This window comes from Schistocerca nitens, chromosome 5 (genome assembly GCF_023898315.1).
Source record: "Schistocerca nitens isolate TAMUIC-IGC-003100 chromosome 5, iqSchNite1.1, whole genome shotgun sequence".
In the NCBI taxonomy this organism is placed as follows: domain Eukaryota; kingdom Metazoa; phylum Arthropoda; class Insecta; order Orthoptera; family Acrididae; genus Schistocerca; species Schistocerca nitens.
Window position 1 is genome coordinate 821,251,164 of NC_064618.1, and position 24,828 is coordinate 821,275,991.

Genomic DNA, 24,828 nt, shown 5'->3' on the forward strand with positions numbered 1-24,828 from the left:
TACTTATTTAACACTCCACTTTCTGCATTTGTAATATTCTCGATCACTTGTTATTTGTAACATTCGACGTATTCGTGCCTTAATTGTGTACAGTACATCCTGCATACAAAATGAAAAGCGTGAGGGGGGGGGGGGGGGGGGGACGTGTTAGGGAGTGGCAGAAAAATGTTATAATAATTCAAAATTATCAGGTTACAGAATAATTTTGTGGTTATTGCAATTGACAATATTTTGTTTTTAAATAATCTGTCAAAAGGTAATATTTTGATGTACTTTAATACAGACTCCTATTATACAACACCATTAACTGCACCGTTGAGCCCTGCACCTCCATATTCAGCTAAAATTTGTTATGTACTTCATCAATAACATATTTACTACTGCTGCTGCTCTTACTGATACATTAATATATTTGAAGCTTGACCATCTCATGACTGTGTACTAAAAGACACAAGCATCTATAGAGCAGAGATATTATGAGTGAATAAGTTCCTCATTGCTCTCTGTATCACCCAATAACATTGTACCACATATCCCAACAGCATGCTGTTGCATTATACTTTCTCTTCTTTTAGGTTATGCTGTGAGGATACGTTTGTTTACATTGCAGAATAATGTCTTATCTGAGGACATATGTGCTATTTGTAGCTTGAATTACAAAATGAATCTCAACTGGAATCATTCTTCTATCATTTTACATAGTGCTTTGCCCAACTGACCATGTTTTCCATTTTATTTGAAATTTTTCCTTGTTTTAATTTTGAAGTGAAGACATGGTGAGCCAATAACAGTTTATGCAAACATCAGGAGTCAAATAATTTATTGGACCTCATGCTACTATACTCATAGCATTTCTGCAAGCAGCCAGAATTAGATAGCCAGTAGGCCGATAGTGACATCGGTGCCCAGGAATGCCGACACACAGAAAGCTGCTCGGTGATGCAGTCCCCATTTAGTATGGAGTCTCTGTTGACAGTAGGCACCAGCAGTGTGGAAGACTGTCAGAATACTCACAAGGGTAGGCAGCCTCTGGTAGTGGATCTCGACATACGAGTGTCGGTGCATGACATCAGTGTGTCCACACCAGTGTAGGAGGGCAAACGGCTGTACCGCCCAGGTCTCGAGATGCTGCTCCTCAATGCAGGCTGTTGCTGGAGGGGCCTATCAGTGGAGAGGCACGGAGTGTGGGAAGGTGGACTCGGTGCTGTAAGATGGAGTGGTGGTGGCAAAGACCCACTTTCTTGGAGGCTGCTTGCTATAGCTCTACTTTCCGATACATGGCATACCCTCTTATCACAGTAGGTGCTGCCAGACTGCAGATAGCTGTGCTGGAATTGACAGTTATTTGTATGGGCTACCAGCTTGTTTCTTGTACTGTTGCATGGCTTTCAGCCAAATTCGGAATGACAGCTCTGTGAGCAGGCAGTGAAGCAACTGCCTAACCCACCCTGCAAGAGCCCCTTCATTCTACTGAATTGCCACAATTAATGGTCCTCAGCCTGGCCCATCTTGCAATCTATAAACAGCCCCATTGCTGCAACTCGCGTGCCGACACGTTGATGCTCACCAACTGCAGGTGGTTTTTCCAGCTGCTGCAGCTGAAAAAACTAGTGTAGTGCCACATTACCTCTCTCCTTGGAATACATGGCCTCCGGGTTCGTATCCTGGACTAATCTGCAGCAGAACTCAGCTTACACAGACAGTAGTGTACAGTATTTCCAGTTTTCCTTCTTATATACTAGGAGGCTTGGACCACAAGGTCTCGATGGTGCAGATTTATTCTATAGGTTGTAGCACCCTGGCTCCTCAGTTCTCATAATTTATCCCATACCCTTGTGGGTTATATTTTCTTCTCTCACTTTCAACAGGCAGGCAGTTCCTCATAAAATTTTACAACACAGTTTAAAACTGCTATTCTCACCTTACACTAGACATGCCTTCGTGTAATCTCTCCATGTGTCACTTATCATCTCCCACATCTCTCAAAAATTCACTGACCTGCTCTTCAGTATTTTACACTATCTTAAATGCTGGGAAATGTATACATTATCACTAATTGCATTATTGTGTACATGCCCATAACAATTTATCACTTTTCATCTCTACTCTCGGTGTGTCATTTTGCTCAATCTGGGATCCTTTCCATTGAGATCTGCACAGTGGGGGGGGGGGGGGGGGGGGGGTTTGCTTGGGTGATCAACTTTCCCCTTAAGGCAGATGAAGGCTGTACAGAACAGAGTCATAGGTACTATAATGTCGGTTTTGGTGACACTCCAGGTCACAACAGTACAATGTTTTTCCTGAGTCTGCTACACAGGCCAGAGCACATAAATATACACTCTTCTTGGGTCACTGCAAGATTGTTTGGGGAAAGGACAGGGTCTTGTTTCAACTTCTTATTGAGGTAGGTCAAATTTTGTATTGGGAACAGTCCTAGCAGTTTGTCTCGCTATTACAGCTGTGGCTGTGGTACATTTGATCTGGTAATCCCTGTAAAAGTGGCTAACAGTTGAAGTGTTGGTTCTTGTCCGCAGCTCGTGGTCATGCGGTAGCATTCTCGCTTCCCACGCCCGGGTTCCCGGGTTCGATTCCTGGCGGGGTCAGGGATTTTATCTGCCTCGTGATGACTGGGTGTTGTGTGATGTCCTTAGGTTAGTTAGGTTTAAGTAGTTCTAAGTTCTAGGGGACTGATGACCATTGATGTTAAGTCCCATAGTGCTCAGAGCCATTTTTGAAGTGTTGGTTCAGTTGTCACACACCATCCCATTAATTAATACCCCACTTCCACGCAGTTCCAATCACTTTGCCCCTGCAAGTCTCTCTGGTTCGTAGCAGTTTACCACCACCACCACCACCACCACCACTACCTTGTTACCTTTTACCACCTACCTCACTCTTCCCAAGGTTCCTGATATGATATCATTGTCACCCACATTCTGAGTATAGTTTTCAATAATCTCCCCCTCCATCCCCACTGTTTAAGTGACCCCTCTTGCATCACCGTAAAGAATGTGGCAACACGCCTATTGCTTGCAGCACTTGCTCTTGAAATTGTTCATAGGGCCTATGCAATATCTTGCATTATTCCCACACTTCTCTGAATAATCATTAACTCTCTGCTTCTTACTGTAACCTGAGAGAACTTAATCTCAGCAACCATCAAAGGCTTGTAAGAAACATGCCCTCTTGCCTGGTAAAAGGCACACTAGTTTCCATTTGTTGATCTCACAGTAATCCCACTCCACCTTCAATGAAGAGGCAAAGCAGCGCCATGGTTGGATGGCCTCCATCCTTATTCTGAGCATACAGCAACCTGGAAACAGCGAGCTATACTCTCCCTCCCTCCTTCTGAAAGGTCTACTCTCACTTGGCGTACTTCTCACACATACATTAATTATAAATCTTAGACATAAAATTACAATAACTGTGGCACACACAACTCATTCCCAAAATCCTTTCCACAACCAAATGTTGCCCTTCGATAACCTTAATGTTACCTAATTTCATAATTGCAGTACAACATAACACAAAATGTGCACAATATCTCTCCTTATTTTCTTGGCCTTAACCCATATGACATAAGTCGTGCATCATCTTCATGATCACCCTTCTCCTTATTTCTTTCCTCCTCTTACTTTGCTGTGCATGCTAATTCTAGTAGCAATGAATCTTGAGTGCCATGAAATGGTAATAGACTTCCAACATGAACTACCTATGTCCTAGTTGGGAAATGAAGCTTGACGTTGACTGGTGGTGATATGTGTGTCCCATCGTACAGTTTCTGGTACCTTGACACCCCTCCCCCCCCCCCCCCTCAAGGGTATAATGACCTGACAGTATTACCCATTGCCCTACCATGTACTGTGGTAATTTCTCTGTACACTACCCCTTGCTGTTCCAGGCCTTTAGTATTTGCTTTCAGCACGTGCCTCCCATAGTGTATTGGTGAAATGGCTCACCTTCCCTACTAATGTTTGGTATGATGACATCAAGTGATGAAGGCATCTTTCTCCCATACACCACCCCATAAAGGCATAGTCTAGTACCAGAGTGAACATTCGAGTTTTAAATTGCCGCAACAGGTCACAAGCATGTATATCAGTAATTATGGTGAGAGTTTATGTAGTAACTCAGCATGTTACTAATAGTATTCTGTTCTACCAGTGGTTTGCAGGAGACTAGTTCTTAATTTCTAGACCTTTAGCAATTGACATGAAATTTGTCCCTTGGTCCGTGATTACCATTTTAAGACATGCCAAACTTTTGGTTTTTGGGTGTTGTGCATTCAGCCATCGGAATAATGGGCAGACGATACAACACTGTATTGGAGATGATTTCCTTGTCAGTTACGACTATACATGCATAAGGACAACTAACACCCATCTCCCGAGTGAAGAAAATCTATGACTTGGCCAGGAGCAAGAATTTACTGACGATGATGTGCATCAATGTAGGTGCTTGCTCATTGAGAATGGTGACCATTTCTGTATACTGTGAAAAGTGGTCAGTAATAGTTAACACGAAACGGTTTTCCACTGTAGCCTAGTTAGTCAGACCTAGGGCATCCATTTGTATCATTTCAGATGGTTTAACTGACTATGGTAACATTTGTAATGGTATTTGCTTGTGGTTCATGTCTGCTCTGCATACTGTACATAATTCTTTACATATTGGTGTACATCTTCCGCCTTCCCCTTCCACCAATACCATTCTGCCACCCTCTGCTTTGCTGCCTTCCAACGTCTGTGCCCCGATAGCACGTGGCCTTGTGTTGTGTATTGTACAGCTTGCAATAGGTGTGAGTAGCTTGTGCTGCTGGCCACTCAGTAAGGCCATGTCTGTACTACTTCTACCTTCTGCTCAAGCCATCCATGTTACCATGCTTTTTGCCTGGCTTATGCACAACTTCAAAATCGAACTTGCTGAACCTCACACACCCATCTCGTGAGCCATCTAGAAGTGCCCCTCAACACTAATAACCATTTCTGAGCTGCATGGTCAGTCACCACTTTGAATTTTTTCCCATACAAATAGCATCCAGTTGTTGCCACCATGAAATGTGTTTCTGCTGCAGTAATATCGTCCAGAGAACTCGTATTTGACAGGATACTATTTCCAACACTGTTTATTTATGTTCACCTTTCAGAATGTACTGCTTTCCAGTGACCGTGTTAGTAAAAATAATTGTAGCATGTTAGTAAATAATGGATGAGACAGTAATAAATAATGGATCAAGTGCCAAAAAACTGATTTAGAGATAATCAACAAAATGTGTATAGCACTTATATAGGAGCAATATAAAAGTTGCGGATCACTACAAAAACACCAAAACTATACAGATTTCTTCTCATATATGTAATTTTTGTTCTTTGTTAGTAAGTTTAAAAACAAAATTATACAAAATTTGAAGAAAATTAAGCATTCTGTATGCAATGGCTTTAACATAAATAATGATAAAAGTGGCATAATGCCCATTTTCATTCAATTCGCAAGGTTCTAGTAAAGCCACTTATTCTTCTCTTTCACATATGGAATCTTTTAGTTAAATTCCTTCCTTTTCTTCCAATAAGCTAGATTCACTGTGTAGTGTTCCCAGCTGCACCTGTTGAAGATTAGAAGGCTTCATGTTCCTCTTCAAGATGTAATGTTCCTTGAACTCCTCAATTTCATTAAGAGCTGATGGAATCCTAGCTATTCAGCAGCCAGTCTGATCCACTGTGCTTTTGAAATATGCTTGTTGGTGAAATTCATGCAATTCTCAACAATTTACTTAAATGCATAAAAATCTGTTTCTTGCAATACACGCACTTTTGATTCTCACCCCTGACACACGCAGCCTCATGCCAGAGAAACATGTAACTGGTTTGATTATCACCACTGTGAATGCAAAACAAGTTGTAATTTGAGAGAGAGCTGCCATAAATAGTGCATTTCACTGTGCCTCAATGAAGGAAGAGAGATCACTTTTTGTAAATCAGTTCCAGCTGTACATACTTCCAAGTTAGCCCATTGACTCTTAACTTTGTCAGCTTTCACAGAATCCTTAGCTTTCTTTGCATTTTGCTAATGGAATCTAGCTGCAGTTTTATTGTCTTTATTAATGGGATCACACCTCAGTTCACTCGAATAGTGGCTTTCTTGCCTTGGTTAACATTGACCAACAGCCAGTTTTTCATCTTCTTCTTTATACTTCGGGTTTTTTGTTATATTCCATCACTTTTCTTCATAGACAACCTCACCACTCTGCTTCAGCTATGTTAATGTCTGAACTCTTCATTTGGTGAGACAGAACCTCACGAAATGTTGCTTTGCATGCTCGTATAACATCTCCCTCAGCATCAGGCAAATGTGTAGCACAGTTACTTCTTTCTTCTTTGCTATTATTGTTTGTCAGCACCTTCCTCAGGAGACAAATGAGCAGTTACATTATTATCATTACTTACTTTTGATCTTCAACTCTTCACTTTGGAAACACACACATGAGAATGAGGCACTGCACAGGTATTTAGGTACCTTTTGGTGAGCAGAAATCATTAAAGCAAAAATATAGGGGAGGGAAGGAATCCATCTTGGTACAACAAACATATTAGGAAGTTGCTGAGAAAGAGAATTTTGCACAGTTGTTTTAAACGTAGTCAGTGCCCCTCTGACAAACAGAAATTATGCAAAATGAAAGCATCTGTCAAAAGGTCAATGAGAGATTCTTTTAACAAATTTGACAGCAATATTTTATCTGTCGATTCTAAATATAACCCCAAAAAATTTTGGTCGTGTGGAAAATCTATGAACACTACAAATAATTCAATACCTTCTCTTGCTGACAGTGTGGGCAATGTAACAGATGATGATAAACAGAAGGCCGAAATTCTAAACCTAGCTTTCAAAAACTTGTTTACAGTACAGGACTGCAGCACCATTGTTCCTTTTAATTATCGAACAAAGGCAAGGATGGCTGACATAGTGTTTAGTGTATCTGAGATTGTAAAACAGTTAAGATCCTTAGATGCCAGGAGGGCATCTGGCCCAGACGGTATCCCCGTAATATTATATGTTGACTATGCTACAAATATAGCACCATTCTGGTCGATCATCTATCAGATATCATTGGAACAGCAGAAAGTTCCACGGAACTGGAAGAAGGCCCAGGTCATAGCAGTCTATAAAAAGGGTAGAAAATCGGATGCACATAATTACCAACCAATTTCACTGACATCGATTTGTTGTAGAACCATGGAACATATTTTGTGTTCAGACATAATGACCTTTCTAGACTCTGTGAAGCTCATCTGGAGAAACCAGCACGGTTTTAGGAAACAGCGGTCATGCGAGACACAGCTGGCCCTCTTTGTGCATGATATACAACAGGCTGTAGATACCGGCTCCCAGGTTGATGCCATATTTCTCAACTTTTGAAAGGCATTCATACCAATTCCGCACTGTTACTTGCTCCAAATAGTGCATGCTTACGGTCTATCCGATGACATATGCAGTTGGATAGAAAGTTTTCTAGCAGACATAGATCAGTATGTCGTCCTGAATGGGATGACTTCAACAGAAACAAGCGTAACTTCAGGTGTGCCCCAGGGCAGAGTAATAGGTCCACTGCTTTTTCCGATTTACATAAACAATCTGGTTGATGGTATTGACAGCAGCTGTAGTCTATGGGAAAGTAGTATCGCACGAAAGTTGTGAACAAATCAATGAGGATTTGCAGAAAATAAATGTGTGGTGTAATGACTGGCAGTTATCTCTCAATATTAGTAAGTGTAACCTACTGTGTATAACAAAGTGAAAATCCCCATTAATGTATGAGTGCAAAATAAATGCCCAGTCTGTGGAAGGGGTAACATCCATCAAATATCTGGGTGTGACTATTCATGGAATGATCAGATTACACAAGTAACGGGCAAGGCGAACTCTAGATTTCGGTTTATTGGTAGAATCCTGAAGCGATGCAGTCCTTCAGCAAAGAAAATTGCTTACAATACGTTAGTTCATCCAGTCTTAGAGTATTGTTCGTCTGGATGGGACCGTTACCAGTTGGATCTGATTCAAGAGATTCAGGAGGTCCAAAGAAGAGTGGCAAGATTTGTAACTGGTACGTTTAGCCATCGCGAGAGCGTTACAAATCTCATAGGAAGTTTGAAGTGGGACACACTTGCAGATAGACGAGTGCTAAACGGAAGGGGCTGTCCACTAAATTCCAAATTCCGATCTTCACCGTGGTTGTAGAGCATATACGAGGTGTGGCTAGAAAAAAACCGGACTAGTACTGGTGAAACAATAAAACGAATGCAATAAGGCTGAAAGTCGCGTGGCCTGTCACGTGACTCTCGCTCCGCCTACTGCTCGAGTTTCATCTGCCTCCTGCACTCAGTCTGCCCGTGGCATCTGTTTTAAGTAGTTGACGTTTTGTCTGTGCGTCGGAAAGTGTTGAGTGTACAGAAAGAACAGCGTGTTAACATCAAATTTTGTTTCAAACTAGGAAAATCTGCAAGTGAAACGTTTGTAATGTTACAACAAGTGTACGGCGATGATTGTTTATCGCGAACACAAGTGTTTGAGTGGTTTAAACGATTTAAAGATGGCCGCGAAGACACCAGTGATGACACTCGCACTGGCAGACCATTGTCAGCAAAAACTGATGCAAACATTGAAAAAATCGGTAAACTTGTTCGACAAGATCGCCGTTTAACAATCAGAGCAGTGTCTGAGTTAACAGGAGTTGACAAGGAAAGTGTTAGGCAGATTCTTCATGAAAGTTTCAACATGAACAAAGTGTGTTCAAAAATGGTTCCAAAGTGTCTCACAATTGAACAGAAGGAACGCCGAAGAATGATTTGTTCTGACATCCTGGAAAACATAGAAAGTGATCCCACCTTCTTACAAAATGTTATTACTTGCGATGAATCGTGGTTTTTTACTTACGATCCCGAAACTAAACGCCAATCGATGCATTGGGAAACTCCTGGTTCTCCACGACAAAAAAAAGCACGAATGTCAAAATCGAAATTCAAGGCAATGATGATTGATTTTTTTTTTTTGACATCAAAGGGATTGTGCACATTGATTGGGTACCAGAGGGACAAACAGTGAATCAGCATTACTACATTAGCGTCCTGGCTACCCTACGTGAGCGAGTACGGAGAAAACGGAACGATTTGTGGAGAAAAAAGTCATGGATCCTTCACCAAGACAATGCCCCAGCTCACAGTGCGTTGTGAGTGAAGACGTTTTTGGCAAAACACAACATTCCCATCTTAGATCATCCACCCTACTCACCTGATTTGGCCCCCTGTGACTTTTTTCTTTTCCCTAAAGTCAAGTCAGCTTTGAAAGGAACTAGATTTGAGACTGTTGAAGCAGTAAAAGAAAAAGCGACGGAAGTAATGTATGGACTTACCGAAAATGATCTGCAGCATTGCTATGAACAGTGGAAAATTCGTATGGAGCGGTGTAGAGGCCGAGGAGGAGAGTACATTGAAGGAGATAACATGAAATTGTAAATAAATGTTTTTTCCAGCATCAGTCCGGTTTTTTTCTAGCTGCACCTCGTATTATTGCCACAAACTTTCAAATCGCACAATGATCACCATTCAGAGATCAGGGAAATTAGAGCTCGTACTTAGGTGTTCAGACAGTCGTTTTTCCCCCGCACGATCTGCGAGTGGGACAGATGGGGGAATATGACCTTGGCGCAAATTGTGCCCTCCGCCACACACTGCTTGGTGGCTAGCGGCGTATGTATGTAGATGTAGATGAAACAACTTAAGTTTCTGGTCATATGAAAGTGGTCTGCATTTAATTTGACATTTACAGGAAACCTGAAAGAGTGGAGCTGTATGTATAATAAACACTTTAAATCAACATACCTAGATCTTTGCACATAAGTAAATGATCCCATGCAAATAGTTAACTGTAACCTCATAATCAGAACAATTATTTTTCTCAATACAAAATTATTTTCAATAATAAATTAAACACATTAAAATACTTGAAAATTATTTATGTTGATTCCAAGCCTTATAATAAGTGTTTAATGACAGTCAAGGCCTACCTGTTACTTGGGACCTCTTTAGCTGGAACCACAATATTGTATATGCCTTCCCTTCGCAGTGTAGTTTCCTACTGTCACTTTAAGCACTACCTTCACCTCTCTGCCTCTGTTTCAGTGCAGTTTTACTTTCTGTTTCACAATATCGCGTACTACTCATCTGCTGTTTCAAACCAATTACAAAGCTGCTTCAGTTGTCTGCAATTCACATAAGTGTGCATCAAGATTCTAACACAGAACAGAGAGTTAGCTTGTGCATGAGAATTATGACACTTTTAGAGAATGAATATCCCTTCTACAAAAATCAACATGAGCTCCGCAGAGATCTTGCGAAATTCAGCTTGCTATGTTTCTCCATGAGATTCATAGTGCTGTAGACAAAGGCACTCAGGTAGATGCCATGTTCCTCGACTTCAGGAAAGCATTTGACACCATACTGTATTGGCATTTAGTGAAAAAGATATGAGAAAACCAAGTATCAGACCAGATTTGCGACTAGATTTGATACTTCCTTGCAGATAGAACTCAACACATCACTCTAAATGGAATAAAATCAACAGATGTGTTGGTAATTTTCGGAATATCCCAAGGAATTGTGTTAGGACTATTGCTGTTTACAATGTATATAAATGATGCAGTAGAAAGTGTCAGAAGCTGCTTAAGAGTGTTTGCAGATGATGTGGTTGTCTACAAGAAAGTAGCAGTGCCAGGAAAGAGTACTGATTTGCAGTCTGACCTACAGAGGATTGATGAATGTTGCAGGCTCTGGCCGTTAACCCTGAACATAAATAAATATAACATATTGCACATACATAGGAAAAGGAATCCACTACTGTACAACTACACTATTGATGACAAAATTTCTGGAAACAGTATGTACCTTAAAATATCTAGGAGTAACTATCCACAGCAACCTTAAGTGGAATGACCACATAAATTTAGACAGTACTTCCTGTGAAGAGTCGGCGAACTTCCTCCCACATACATCTCATGAAATTACCACAATGGGAAAGTCTGAGAAATTAGATCTCATGTTGAGCCTTACCAACAGTCCTTCATCCTACGCACCATTCATGATTGGAACAGGGAAGGGGGATCGCTTGGATCACTTGGTGATACCAGAAGTACCGTCTGCTGCACAATTCCGGGTGGCCTGCAAAGTATTTATGTAGAAGCAGAATGTGTGTGTATTCTCTATTTTGGAAGTGTTCTTTTCTCCGAAAGCATATTTTGTAACAGTCTTTTCATTGTTGTTGTTGTTGTTGTTGTTGTTGTAGTCTTCAGTCCTGAGACTGGTTTGATGCAGCGCTCCATGCTACTCTAACCTGTGCAAGCTGCTTCATCTCCCAGTACCTACTGCAACCTACATCCTTCTGAATCTGCTTAGTGTATTCATCTCTTGGTCTCCCCCTACGATTTTTACCCTCCACACTGCCCTCCAATACTAAATCTTTGCAGATAAGTAAATGATCCCTTGTATCTGTCTGCAACTAATGTCTTCTCTATATGGTGAACAGCAAGCTATCCTTTTCATAATATTGTTGTTGTTGTTCTGCACTAGACTTCCATCCAATAACCCAGTGCTGTTTTTCATTGTTAGTATTTTCTAACGCATTATTACTCAGTGTCTGAGTTTTGTTTCTTTTCCCTTCTGTGTTTTATCTGTAGCCTTCCAAACCACAGAAGCTCTGATTTACAAGCCACACTGTGTCAATGATATCGTCCACATAAAACACGTGATTACAGGACTGTGTGGATTGTTGGTGCAGATATCATGTCCCACATTCTTCCCACTGATACAACTACTCCCAGACCTTGAAACTGATCAACTTCCTCTCTCACTCTCACATAGTTTCACATGTTTCTCTTTACCTTCCTGTGCCTGAAAAACTTGTTGACCCTTCACCTTACCAACAACCCCCCACCCAAGTCTCTCTCTCTCTCTCTCTCTCTCTCTCTCTCTCTCCCTCCCTCTCTCTCTCTCCCCTCCCTCCCCTCCCCTCCCTCCCCTCCCTATCTCCCTCCCTCCCTATCTCCCTCCCTCCCCCCCTCCCCTCCCCTCCCCTCCCCTCCCCTCCCCTCCCCTCCCCCTCTCCCCAATCCGCGTCCCCTTGTTCCAGGATGCACATACTAACCTCACCTAATCGACTTTTAATAACTTTTCTTATGTCTTAACCACATTTCTATTTTTCAACCACCTTACATGTTTCAACTTTCCATCATTTTCAAAGGCTACAAAATGTAACACAAAACTGGTAACAGAGGATATGAAAATATGATACATTTCACCATTGATAAGAGACAAATTACGACGACTAAAACATGGCTTCATAGCTTACCAGTATCATGTCAGTCATATTAAACTACTCACTAGATACATTGTATCATGTCAACATTCTCGATCATGAGACAAGTGCAGACTGCTATCAAGGGAAAATTTTGGAATCCAAGTGGAGTAAACCGCTAGGCAGCACTGGGTACGTGATACACTGTGCAATTTGTTTCTGTTTACTACCACAATTTTCATCGTTACATTGTTTAAAACAGTTTCATCAGTAAACATGGAAGTCACTTTACAATGTTTACAAAAAGGTATTACTTTACAAAACAATGTAGAACAGATTTTATTTAACTAATACATTTAAAGAACATGCTGATTGGTGGTGGGACCAGTTGCGTATTAACTAACAAATCTCTCTCTCTCTCTCTCTCTCTCTCTCTCTCTCTCTCTCTCTCTCTCTATCTCTATCTATCTATCTATCTATCTATCTACAGCTTTCCTGGTGATTCAGTTTCATCTCGTAGAATCAGGTGTTCTGCCAGTGGTCTGCATCTTCCTGACACATTATTTTGACATCGAAACTTGCAGTCTTCATCAGGTTTTTCGTGCGACTGGTCGACAAGCTGACCGTGTCCTGTATTTAGGCCTGGGTGGTGTCTGGTGTTCCCTATGCCATTTTCGCCCTCTGCAGCCATTCCAGGCATGTCCATGCATGCCGCAGCAATCTTTCGTGGGAGTGGCCTCCATCTGAAGTTTTGTACTGTGTCTGTTCCTAGGATGTGTGGTGCCAGAGGTTTTGGGTGGTTGGTGTTGTTCCCTCCTTGTCCAGGAGTGCTGCAGTTGTCTCCCAAGGAGATAGTTGACGCCTGGTGCTCTGTGAGAGATTTGATCCCGTTAATTACACTCCCTTGTTGTCTGAGGTTCATTACTGGAGAAGGGAACTTTTTTCCGTCATTTCTTTAGTAATTCTAAAGCTGGATTCCATGCTCTACTGATCTAGTGTCTTGCTTCCCGGTTGATCACTTTCTCTACATCTTGATTTCAATAGATCTATCCCTTCTCCGGTAACAAGCCACAGACAACAAGGGGCATAATTAACAGGATCAACTCTCTTATGGAGCACCAGGCAGCAACTACCTCCTTGGGAGACAACTGTAGTGTTCACAGACAAGAGAAGGAACATCATCAACCACTCAAAACCTCTGGCACCATACATCCTAGCAGCAGACACAGTACACAACTCTAGATGGCGGCCACTGGTACAAAAGATTGCTGTAGCATGCACAGATAGAATATGCAGTTCCCACAGCAGCCTGATTCGGCAGACAGTGCACTTTGTAGGGGTGTACCAAACCCACAAGGCCAGGAGAATTACAGGGACGTGATAGAAAGCTGCAGCGGTCGCCAACAGCATAAGAAATATTTGCAGCATGTCAATAGTGCTGAGAACGCCCTTGGTGGGCATGGACCTAGTAGGGAATGCCTTGGCACAGCCAGCACCTGGGAAAACTGCAGAAGCAGGTGCGGACGAAAGGTGAAATGCCTAACGACAAATAGCACTGCCAGTAACAGCCGCACTGCCAGTAACAACCGCAGTAACAGCAGACGGCGTAGGGAACACCAATCCCTGCCCAGCCATAAATATGTGACACGGTCAGCTTGTCAACCAGTCTGAGGAAACACCTGATGAAGATGCCAAGTTATGATGTTGAAAAATTGTGTTGGGAAGACGCAGACCACAGGCAGTACACCCAGAGAATGAACATGTTGGCTTCAGCAGAAGTGACAGATGAAGAGATGATGAATGGCAGGTGATGGGAACGAAGTAAACTGTGCAACTTGACTGTTGGTTGGAGTAAATGGGCTCTGGAAGGGGAGCAATAAATTCTGTTCTCACTGAAGCAATAATTGTCAGAAATACAGGACATGTGGCTGGTTGTAATCACAGGGCAGTGATATCCGACAGTTGAGGGCAAGTACTGAAGTTTCTTAAACGAGGCCTCACCTTGTTTCTTTCCCCGTCTTTATTCAATCTGAGTGTATGTTTCTTCCCTAAAAACCTCATTGTCAATAGGATGTTACTCAGTAACCCTCCTTCCTTGTAGATATATTCAGGTTAATATCTACACGTAATTACTCTGCGCAAGCATGTGGTAGTTCCCGTTCACTGCAGTATGGCTTTACTGTTTTTCTGTGTCTTCTGTATCATTTCAGTACAATAAATTTCTGCTATTCCAACTTCCTTCATGTTCCCCTCAAATGTCCAACCCAGACTTCAGTCTGTATCCAGCACAGACATTGTGAGAATTTGTAGACATTCTTAGAGGGGAGGCCTCACTCGTATGGCATTAAGCGTATTCATACAACATGTGGTGTAGCAAGCTGTAAGGATTATGAATGAAACACAACACTGGTGTAATATTCTACAATATTACTCTAGTATATATAAACTATTCTACCAAGGACCAGCAGAACAGTCAATCAATGCAATCTGTTAAGATCTTGCATACAGGTTCATCACTTGCTAATCACGGCTGTATGTAAGTCACAGTGTATGCCTCCTGCAGTTTCTAAAATATCTTGGAATACTTCTACTTTTCTGACGCAGTATACCACTGAATTTTAACAGAAAACAAATATAAACAAATATTTTCATAATGTACTTTGTGTAGTGGACTGACAAGGCAGCCAGTCCACAGTGACGGGTAGCCGAAAGGGCACACGTACACACACGCCGACTGGCGCGAAGTCTGGAACAGGATTCGTAATGAATGTGATAAAGAAAAGAACGTAGCTACTAGAACACTAACTTTTATATCGTCCTTTGGTATACAGCATTCGTGATGATACAAGTGAGACTCTTTAGATTCATGAAGTAACTAATGGCGCCTTGCTAGGTCGTAGCCATGGACTTAGCTGAAGGCTATTCTAACTGTCTCTCGGCAAATGAGAGAAAGGCTTCGTACGTGTAGTCGCTAGCAATGTCGTCCGTACAACTGGAGCGAGTGCTAGTCAGTCTCTCGAGACCTACCTTGTGGTGGCGCTCGGTCTGCGATCCTGACAGTGGCAACACGCGGGTCCGACATGTACTAATGGACCGCGGCCGATTTAAGCTACCACCTAGCAAGTGCGGTGTCTGGCGGTGACACCACATTCCTCCCCCGCAAATCGGTGAACGGTCGTGTGATAAGGCTTCCGCCCGCCGGGGAGGACCCCATGTTGACGTATGCGATGAGGTGGGGAGCCTAACAACAGGCGAGGCTGTGCCACCCGCACCCGGGGGAGCTAGGAAACGCCTGAAAACCTAGTCCAGGGTGCACGTCAACATGCGGTGGATGCGCCCGTAATGAGACAGGAGGGGCCGAAGGGTCGACCTCCATTGCGTCGGGGGATCCGACGCGCGATGACGACATCTGGGCCGGAGCGGGCAAGAGTTCCATGGCGGAGGACAGCTTTTCACGGGAAGCGATCGGCGGCGCGTGACCCAGTGAGGCGCTGGGCGGCTGCAGTGAAGCGTCCACTGCGGGCGGCGCCAGCGGGAGAACAGGCGGCGGCGGCGGCATGTCGCCATGAGACAATAGGGAAGGCAGCGTCGGTAACACCTGGGGATGAGGCGAGCCAGTAGATGGGTCCCTGGGGCGCTGACCGGACGGCACCGTCGCTGAAAGCAGACGGGGAGCGGCAGAACCCGGGCGACGACAGAGGCGCAGCCGATTGAGATGCGGACGCACGTCACCAGAGGCCCCCAAAACCAAATACAACACGCGGCCGAGGCAGCAAAGAATGCGCCCTGCGAGCCAACGCCGTGAACCGCGATAGTTGCGATAGAAGACAACGTCGCCAGGAGCAAAAGCAGGAGTCTGCCGCTGCACAGGAACCTGATGCGGAGGATGCAGCAAAGACATCAAGGTTCGATGAGGACGACCATGGAGCAACTCAGCCGGCGAGCGACCATCGCGGGGCTGAGAGCGATACGAAGACAAAAAGAGCAACAACGCGTCCTCCCGAGAATGCGACTCTTTCAACTTCAACATCTGTGACTTGGAAGTCCGGACCAATCGTTCAGCGGCACCGTTTGACTGTGGCGAAAACGGCGCGGATGTCAGATGTTGAATACCATTGGCCTTGCAGAATGACTGAAATTCTGCGGACATGAATTGTGGGCCATTGTCGGAAACAATAGTCTGTGGAAGACCTTCAATGCAAAAAATAGCAGACAACGCTTGAATGGTGGCAGAGGACGTCGTGGAAGACATCCGGACAACAAAAGGAAAATTACTGAAAGAATCGACCACAACCAACCATCGAGCATTCCAGAATGGACCAGCAAAATCTATGTGCAAGCGTTGCCAAGGGGAAGCGGCTTTCGGCCATGCAAAGAAGTTCCGCGGCGGTGCGGATTGTTGTTCGGCACACGCCATGCAAGAAGAGCACATATTCGTAGTCGCAGCATCGATTCCGAAGCAAGTACAGTGCTGACGAGCAAGTTGTTTCGTTCGCACTATACCCCAATGTCCTTGGTGAAGAAGCCGTAAGACAGAGGACTGTAACGAACGTGGGACCACGACCCTAGACTGATCATTATCAGAATGCAACAACAAAACACCACGTCATACAAAAAGTCTCTCCTTGTGAGCAAAAAATCGGTGAACCAACGGATCCTCGATCCGTGACTGTGACAAGGGCCATTGCGTAGCAACAAAACGCAAAACAGTAGCAAGGACAGGGTCAGCAGCCGTGGCTGTAGCTACACGACGAAAATCAATCGGAAACGATTCGACCACGTCATCGGTTTCCGAATCAATGAACATGCAAGCAAGTTCGGAAGAATCGAATGCTTTATCCTCAGCAACAAGCAAACGGGACAACGCATCAGCGTGCCGTGCTTAGCAGTGGACCGATACAAGATATCGTAGCGGTTGGCGACCTCATAACGCAATGCGTGGGGAACATTGCGCGCTCTGAAAAATTTCGGTTGCGCGTTCACTTTCAGTTCCAAATGTGCTTCATAGTTCTTAGCGCAACCCAGGCCCGGTGCAAAAATGTCTGCAAATTCTTCACATAGACTAGAAACACTGGCTGAAGGCACAGTCTGGTTCACTGAGAGGACCTGATTGACTATAGACAAGTTAAACAACTCAAATAAATCTAAACCAAACAAGTTCACTGCAGAAGAAGAACGAAGGACATAAAAAGACACAAGTTTTGTTTGTCCCTCGTATGTGGCAAGAAGAGTGCACTGTCCTAATACAGGGATAGCTTGTCCGGAATAACTATTTAACTTAACATTTGCGGCACGCAACGGAGGTGCGCCCAGTTGTTTGTACGTGGCGTGATTGAGCAATGAAACTGCAGCTCCAGTATCGAGCTGGAACGGTATCACTTGTCCGGCAAAGTCCAAATCTACAAAAAGTTTATTGTCCTGCTGACAACAAGAGCGACTGTTTTGTGCAACGTGAACAGACACTGGTACAGAATCACGTGCGACGTGACGGGAGTTGCGTCGACGGCGACGCACACTTTTTGTGGGACGAACACAGTCACTGTTAGTGAGAGGAACACTGGGCGGAGGGGCACTAACTACATGAATGTCCATGGGCGAAGGTTCACGAGCCTGTGTGTCCTTGATTCGATTCCGGCGCGAAGCAAAGGGCCTGGAATGGTTGTGATTGTCTGATCTGAGCTTTTTCTGGCAAACACTTTGAACATGCCCTTTCTTATTACAGAAAAAGCAAATAGCTTGGCGTGACGGGCAAGTCTCACGCAAATGTCTAGTTCCACACCACGGGCATGATTTCACTGCATTCGCTTGCTTGCGCGGGACACGTGGCTGTGCGGACGTGCGCGAGGGCAGGTTAGCGTTCCGTGCAGCGGGCCCGGCGGGCCAGTTAATGTGACACACGGCTGGCGAAGTTGCAAATGAGTCCTGAGCAAAGTCAAGTGTGTCTTGCCTATCTAAAATGTCTATCACTTGTTGAAGGGAGGGATTGACGAGTTTCAAAATCTGTTCCCATATGCGAACATCAGAAACGTTCTGTGCTATTGCATCACGCACCATAGTATCTGAATAAGGGAGTCCACAGTCACATTCAAATGCACAATCCCTAGTAAGTCCTTGCAAAGTTGCAACCCACTCCCTATTAGTCTGACCGGTCGTACGTTTTGTATGAAAGAACGTATACCTTTTTGCAACTACATTAACTGTTTCCTTGAAATAGGCATCTAAAGCAGACAAAATTTCTTCGTATGACAGAGTTGCTACGTCGCGTCGGGGAAACAATTTCACTATCACACGGTAGGTGGACACACCTACACACGAAAGCAAAAACGGCTGCCGCTCATTACCTTGAATTCTGTAGGCGGCGAGATGAAATCCAAATTGTCGGGACCATTCTGTCCAGCTTTCGTCGGCGGGACGAAAAGCACGGAACGGTGGTGCAACGGCGGGTTGTGGCTGTGGTAGCGATGAAGCGGCGGCGGCCGCATCGTTATGCAGCGCACGTTGACCCTGGACGAGCTGTCCAAGGGCATCCAATAACGCCTGCGTCTGCTGATTCTGCAAGCGATAAAATTCGGACAGTACATCTGGAGAATGTGGCGAAGCCATGACACAAGCAAATTAATACAATACGAACGCTAAAGTCCCTTTTCAGACTCGTCGCCAATGTAGTGGACTGACAAGGCAGCCAGTCCACAGTGACGGGTAGCCGAAAGGGCACACGTACACACACGCCGACTGGCGCGAAGTCTGGAACAGGATTCGTAATGAATGTGATAAAGAAAAGAACGTAGCTACTAGAACACTAACTTTTATATCGTCCTTTGGTATACAGCATTCGTGATGATACAAGTGAGACTCTTTAGATTCATGAAGTAACTAATGGCGCCTTGCTAGGTCGTAGCCATGGACTTAGCTGAAGGCTATTCTAACTGTCTCTCGGCAAATGAGAGAAAGGCTTCGTACGTGTAGTCGCTAGCAATGTCGTCTGCACAACTGGAGCGAGTGCTAGTCAGTCTCTCGAGACCTGCCTTGTGGTGGCGCTCGGTCTGCGATCCTGACAGTGGCGACACGCGGGTCCGACATGTACTAATGGACCGCGGCTGATTTAAGCTACCACCTAGCAAGTGTGGTGTCTGGCGGTGACACCACACTTTGCATCCCTTCCACAGCCTTTATGAAATACCACACCAGTCACCACCCAGAAATTTTGTTTCATGATCATGCCAGTCAAGAATATTTCAACCACTTGGATTGTGAGAAAGGTACAAATCAAAACTCAACCCTAAGATGAGTTGCACGTCAGTGGGGTAAATAGCTATTGTGAGAAAACAGTTTTGAAGGGCAACCTTCGAGGCACCTACCACACTACAGTTGTACTTGGCTTGCTCATGGATGTGGGCACTGTCTGATGAAACACATCTTGCCCTTGCTGCTAGTGAGGACACTATAGTACCTAAGAGACAGAGCAGGCCGCAGGCCACTGGTGAGTAACAGTGATCACGTCCAGTTAAAAAAAACAAGAGCAAACTGTCTCCACAACAGCAGTTCTCAAATCATAATAAGATATGACAAGTACTTAAAGCTCGCTAACACTTGGGATATGTTACTGTGTGACCTAAAGTCCATCAAGCATTGTCACAAAACTGCCTTTTCTTTTTCTGCAGGTCCCTACAATGTTGTTGCTATCAGACTTTGTTTTGTTTACAACATATTCATTATTCTAACATCTGCATGTTCAGAGTAAAATGTATCAATGATAGAAAAGCACAGTCTAAGGAGCCAGCAGATGACACTCTATTCCTTCTTCACTGGAGATCATAAACTCTGCCACAAAAAAGTTTCACTGTCAGCAACAGGCAACGCCACGTGCCGCCCCCCCCCCCCCCCCCCCTCCCGTTCTGGAGGTTCTGGGGTTAGAATAGGACCGAGATATTCCTACCTGTCATAAGAGGCGAGTAAAATGAGTATCCCACTTTTCTGCCTAACACGTTATGGTCCCCTTTTCAGGTTTGACCTCCATGTTGTCCAAATTATGCACTATATATCCCTTGTGTATTATGATCTTCTGCACCTAATATTGTCATGGTACTACCACTGCACCCATATTTCAGCTGTTTGGGTGAGATCACCTTATGCATAATCTCCAACACTTGTGTGCAATCCTCTTTTGCCCCCATGACAATATGGGATTTCCATGCATACAGTATCCAGCATGGTAGCAAGTCCATCGTGGTGGGTCTGTCATGTACCCTCATGGTTGTAGCCCCCTGATAACACAGGGATCACACTGCCAGTGCCTGAGCTGAAAACTCCCCCCGTATGCCAAGGAACAGATGTCCATCTTCTTGGGGCATCAAGACTCACAGTTAAGGCCATTGCACCAGGTGACCTTTGCTGTGGCTGCGTGGCACCCATGGGAAGAGTCCCTGATCGGAGTGGGTGGCATCAGGGTGGATGACCCACAATGAAGTGTATCAAGTCATCCTTTGCTGAGGACCAAATGGCCTCAGCAGAGTCTAAGAAAGGAAGGGTTGAATACAATGCTGTGACATATGACACCAAGTCGTTCCCCTCTCTAACTGCACCATGGGAGGAACATAGGGCTGCAGAGAGAAGAGAGACGTATTCACCTCGTTATTTAGTGTGCAGCAGAACTGACGGAGTCTCCTTTCTGGCTACCAAGCCACTCTTTTTTTTTTTTTGTAGAACACCTGGAGGATCACATAACTAATGAGGAGGTACTGAATAGGATTGGGGAGAAGAGGAGTTTGTGGCACAACTTGACCAGAAGAAGGGATCGGTTGGTAGGACATGTTCTGAGGCATCAAGGGATCACCAATTTAGTATTGGAGGGCAGCGTGGAGGGTAAAAATCGTAGGGGGAGACCAAGAGATGAATACACTAAGCAGATTCAGAAGGATGTAGGTTGCAGTAGGTACTGGGAGATGAAGAAGCTTGCACAGGATAGAGTAGCATGGAGAGCTGCATCAAACCAGTCTCAGGACTGAAGACCACAACAACACAACAACTGGAGGATAAGTAATGGGGAGGTGGCTGCACTGTTCAAAACATGCAATTGGGTCAGACCTGATACAGATAGCATCCCCAGCCCAGTCACGGGCTTTACTCGCATGTTACAAGCTGGGTGATATTGCCGTTTTGGTTACCCACCATAAAAGCCCCAACATGGTCCAGGGGATTATTTTTCGTCGCAACCTCCACTTGCAGTCTGACAAGGAGCTATGTGTCATTTTATGATGTAGGAGTATTCACTTTGTCTGGCGCATCTATAGGGGACCTAGAGACAACACGGTTGCTACTGGTGCCTTAACGTTGGTCTTTGATGGTGATTTGTTGCCTGCGAAGGTCAAGGTGGTGGTCTACCAATGTGACATCAAACCATATGTCCCTTCCCCAATGCAGTGCTGGAAATTCGGGCACATGTCTTCTCGGTGCCATTCCAGCACCACATGTTGAGACTGCGAACGTCCACTGCAACTGAGTACTCCACGTGCAACTCCTCCCATGTGTGTCATCTGTGGAGAACACCACTCCACCTGCTCGCCAGACTGCACAGTACTCCAAAAGGAGAGGACAATTACGGAGTACAAGACCTTGGACAGGATGACTTACATAGAGGCTGAACTGATATATGAAAGGTTGCACCCCATTCGATTGCTATCGTCTTGCACATCACGCCATGACAACGTCACTCTCCTTAGCAGTGACGGTCTCCTCTAAATGTTCTACAGTGGCCTCTCAGAGCCACCTGCCTCCATCCTCCCCCCCCCCCCTCCCACCTCCTGCTCTCCTGGTGGTTGGGAGCACATATTCTGTTCCTCACAAAGCATCCCCTTTGGGAGCACTGACCTCCAAAATGCTGGATCCATCGGTCTCTTCCCCCAACTGGAGAAGTAACAACCTCCTCCGGCTTTCCAAGTGCAAAAGTGGACACCAGCCAGTGGCTGAAGGAGCCACAAGCTGCTGGTCGAAGGGCTTCATCTGTACCTGAAGCTACTTCCAAGAAGCGCTCCTGGCAAGCTCCTAAAGAGCAGCGACAGGTTAAAATCGTCCAAGAAGAAGACTGGTAAGAAACTAAGAAATGGGAGACTCTGGTGACCCCCAAGCCACCACTCCCAAACAGTTCTGCGACTGAGGACGAGGTGGAGATTCTGGCATTCCCCAAGGAGCTAGGTCTCCCTGATGCTTCAGACACAATAGTGCTGGACACCAGCACTCGACAGGTGGCAGCAGGTGACCCTGAGACAGAAACTACCTCTCCTTCCCTTCATGCCTTCCCAGATGACTGACAGTGCATCCTCCAGTGGAACTGTTTTCCCCCACCTTGCTTAGTTACGACAACTTTTAAGAGTTACACCTGCTTTTTGCGTTGCCCTTCAGGAAACCTGGTTTACTGCAGTGTGAACCCCTTCCCTCCGTGGCTAATGGGGATACTACAAAAACCGTACTGACTGTGATAGAATGTCAGGTGGAATCCTACGTCTATGTCCTTACCTCTGTCTGTAGCAAACCTGTGCCTCCTCAAACACCTTATACGCTGTGGCTGTCAGGGCGAGGACAACACAGGACATTACCATCTGTAACATCTACCTTCCTCTAGATAGTGAAATGCCACACCATGTATTGGTTGCACTTATTTCCCAACTCCCCCTGCCTTTTCCACTTCTGGGTGATTTTAATGCCTATAACCCTTTGTGGTGTGTAACCAGTATTGCTGGCTGTGGTAAAGATGTCGAAAATCTACTAACTTAACTCGACCTTTGCCTCCTAAATACAGGTACACTCACCCATTTCAGTGTGGTGCATGGCACATATTGGCCATTGATCCCTCTGTTTGCAGTCCTGGCCTCCTCCCATCCATCCACTGGAGAGTTCATGACAACTTGTGTGGTAGTGACCACTTTCCACTCTTCCTGTCTCTCCCACAGCGTCATTCACGTGGACACTTGCCCAGATGGGCTCTTACCAAGGCTGACTGGGATGCTTTCACCTCTGCTACCACCGCTGAATCTCTGTTGCATGGCAACATCAATGAGCACTACAACCATTGATGCCACAGCTGAATCGGCAATCCCTTGTTCCTAAGATTGCAGCCAGTGGAAGTCAGTGCCTTAGTGGTCAGTGGAAGTTGCTACAGCAATTAGAGACCATAGATGGATCCTCCAATGTCATAAGCACCACCCGTCCCTGGAGCACCTCATTGCCTTCAAACGGCTCGAGCCCCGGTCCGTCAACTCACCAACCAATGCAAGCAGGAGTATTGGGAATGATCCATCTTCAACATTGGAACACGAACCTCTCCTTCCCAGGTTTGGAGTGAGCTCAGATGCCTCTAGGGTCATCAAACCCACGCAGGTAAACCTGGAATTTCCACACCGGTAGTTGTATCTGCCGATCCAGATGTAATTGCAGAACGTCTTTCCGAGCTTTATGCTCGCACCTGTGCATCTGAGAATTACTGCTCCGCCTTTTGTCTCCTCAAACAGCGGGTGGGAATGACAGCATCTGTCTTTTGTTCCATGCCACCCTGAGGCATCTAATGCTCCCTTCAGTGAGCGGGAATTTCTCAGTGGCCTTGCCGACTGTCTTCACACATCCCCTCGACCAGACCTCATCCATTCCCAAATGATAAAACATCTGTCAGCGGATTAACAGCACCACTCCTTGCTGTCTTCAACCGCATCTGGAGCGATGATGAATTCTTGTGGCAATGACGGGAAAGTATAATCATTCCAGTGCTAAAGCCTGATAAGAAAACACTGAATGTGGATAGCTATTGTCCTATCAGCCTCTCCAACGTTCTGTGCAAGCTGCTTGAATGTATGGTGAGCCGGCAGTTGAGTTGGCTCCTTGATTCTTGGGGCCTTCTGGCTCCGTCCCAGTGTGGTTTTCACCAAGGGCACTCCACCACTGACGACTTGGTCCACCTGGAGTCTGCCATCCGATCGGTCTTTTCCCAGCGACAATACCTTATTGACATATTTTTTGACCTGACAAAAGCCTATGATACCACATGGCGACACCACATCCTTGCTTCTTTGCACAATTGGGGTTTCTAACACCTGCTCCTGAGATTTTTGTTGCTCTGCACTTTCCAAGTTCAAGTTGGTGCTTCCCACAGATCACCCTGTATCAAAAAGAATGGGGTCCTACAGGGCTCTGCCCTAACTGTCCCCCTCTTTTTAATTGCCGTTAATGGTCTCGCACTAGCAGTGGGGTCCTCAGTATCTCTCATCCTAGATGCTGACCATTTTTGTATTTCCTTCTGTTCCTCTGCTATTTGTGTTGCTGAACATTGATTGCAGGGAGCCATGCAAAAGACACAATCGTGGGCCCTCACTCATGGCTTTCAGTTTTCAGCCGCCAAGACGTGGGTGATGCTCTTCTGCCATCATCATAATGTGCATCCCCATCCAGAACTCAATGACGAACTACTTATAGTGGAGACTTACCGCTTTTTGGGACTGGTCT

General features: G+C 45.0%; 1 protein-coding gene across 1 annotated transcript in view; it reads left to right on the plus strand.

Annotated features, from left to right (window-relative positions):
- LOC126259984 (protein adenylyltransferase Fic-like) overlaps nucleotides 1-24,828 on the plus strand; it is a 91,781-nt gene that overhangs the window by 561 nt on the left and 66,392 nt on the right. The window lies entirely within an intron of this gene.